General features: G+C 61.3%; 1 non-coding gene across 1 annotated transcript; it reads right to left on the bottom strand.

Annotated features, from left to right (window-relative positions):
* Positions 1-482: 482 nt before the first annotated feature.
* Positions 483-554, bottom strand: TRNAD-GUC. Its single transcript has one exon. It is a non-coding gene; the product is annotated as a tRNA-Asp (tRNA).
* Between the last annotated feature and the right edge of the window lie 1504 nt (positions 555-2058).

The following is a 2058-nucleotide window of genomic DNA, read 5'->3' as shown; positions in this document are numbered from 1 at the left end:
TAACCACTATACGATCACGGCCAGGTGCTGGGGCGCAGGCAGCAGCCCAGCGGAAAATGCTCAGCTCTGCGCTCTCGGGGCGGCCACCTACCTCGCCGGCGGCCACAGGTCTTTCTCAAGTCTCCCCATTACAGTCACAGGTCAAATGCTGAGCAAAGGAAACAAGACAGGAAGCCAATCCCATGCCTGTCCCTTTTTCTGTCTTCCTCCACCCCTGGACCAAGTGCCTCCCTGTTTGTCTGGGCCATTGTCCTCATGGTCCTGGCCAGCCTATTTCCCTTTGCCGCTCTGAAACGTGCCCCCACGTGCAGGCCCCGGGGGAGGCTTTGGCTAGGGCGAGCGTGTCCTTGCGAGGTAACTGTCTCTCTGGAGGTGAAAGTCATCAGTGCGGGGTGCGAAGGGAAGTGGCCGTCGAAAGAGAATGCAAGGCATGTGGCGGGCAGGCCAGGGATTTCTTTGTCCCCCCTTCAAAAGGGGTCACCCTCCCCGTCGGGGAATCGAACCCCGGTCTCCCACGTGACAGGCGGGGATACTCACCACTATACTAACGAAGAAAGGGACATGATGAGTAGCCCCAGCTCCCACAGAAAAGCTATGGTCAGCGTACACCTACACCGTCGCATGGGCCCCAGCAGGCAACAACACCCCTGGCCCTCTTCTGCTTCCCAAAGGCTTTGGCCGCAGCAACAGCCCTGGCCCTCCTCACCTGCCCTTGCCCAGCAGGACGCCTTTCCGGGCCTACACAGCTCCTCACACAACACCCGCCTGGGACCTTGCCCTCCCCTACCAGCTCAGCAGCACCTTTTTTCCTCTCAAAACCTCCTCTTGCCACCCTCCCCCTTCCACACTTCACACTCACCTCATCACAAACTCACCCACGGCCCCTCTGGCTTCTCAAGCGCCTCTGGAGGGACGCAGCTTCCCTGGCACGCAGATCCGGCTGATGGCTCCCAAGTGTGCAAGTCCGTCCCCGCAGAGCTGCCCCATATGGTGACATTGAAGAAACTGTGGAAAACGGGACGGGGGTGGGGGGGTAATAGGCTCCTATAGAAGAAAAAGTCCTCCCAAACCGGCCTGTCCCTTTAAACATGGGACATCTGGTCACCCTGGAGCAGCCCCACACTCCTGCTCCCCGGTTGGTGCGTTTGTAACCCGGGGGCTGAAGCCGACGCGAGAAAGGGAAGGGAGCGAGCTCGGAGCTCTCCGCCGCCACCTGCTGGGAGCAGAGGGAAATGACTGAGCGACGTCCTGGCTAATTTAAATATCACCTGGTTCTCTCCTGGGTGGCTCCACTGGAGAGCTGGGGCGTGGCCTGAGTGTGGCAGCACCTTATTTGCATATTAAAAGCAGCTGTTTGGGGCCATTGGGGTAAAATATGAGTAAGTTTTGGGGTTGGTCCCCACATGTTTAGTGCAGGCTGTGGGGAGCCGGGCTGAGCAGAGCCTGCCCCGACGGGGAGTGTGTGGTCACCCTGACCTGGGAGCGTGTGGCCAGACATGGGGAAGGGGCTGCGGGGGGCGAGGTGAGGGAGATTGTTGGCTTTAGACAGTGCTCCCTGCCCCTTTCTCTTTTTGGTGTGTGGGTTGGGTTCTTGTTACCTACTGAAGAGCAGCAGCAGCAGGGGTGGGAGAGGGGAATTGAGACTCTGCTTTGGGGGTTGTTGTGAGGTGTGACACAAGCCCCCTGGTGCTGGCTGCTGCTGTGGGGCATAGGACAGGTGCGGGCGGGGCTGTCCTTGAGATGAGGGGCGGTTCCTGGTTGGCTGGTGCTGGCCTGCCTAGTGTTTTCTGACAGCTGATCTCCCATTGGCCCTTGCGCGGGGCGGTTCTCTGAAAGCTGGTCTCCCATTGGGCCCTCCCCACCTGACGTTTCTGACAGGCCCATCTCCCATTGGTGACGTTGTGTGACAGCGATGCGGGGCGGAGCCGCCAGGGCCTTGTGCGCTCAGAGCTCAGCGCCGCCCGCGAGAAGCGGCGCGAGGCCGCGCGGGGCGGGTCCCGCTGCCGGGCGGAGGGACCGAGACCGCAGCAGCGGCGCCGCCTCCCGCCTGGCGCGGCC

Source organism: Mauremys reevesii, linkage group 12 (assembly GCF_016161935.1).
Source record: "Mauremys reevesii isolate NIE-2019 linkage group 12, ASM1616193v1, whole genome shotgun sequence".
NCBI lineage: Eukaryota > Metazoa > Chordata > Testudines > Geoemydidae > Mauremys > Mauremys reevesii.
The sequence above is the reverse complement of the archived record's forward strand: the minus strand, read 5'-3'. Positions and strand labels throughout refer to the sequence as shown.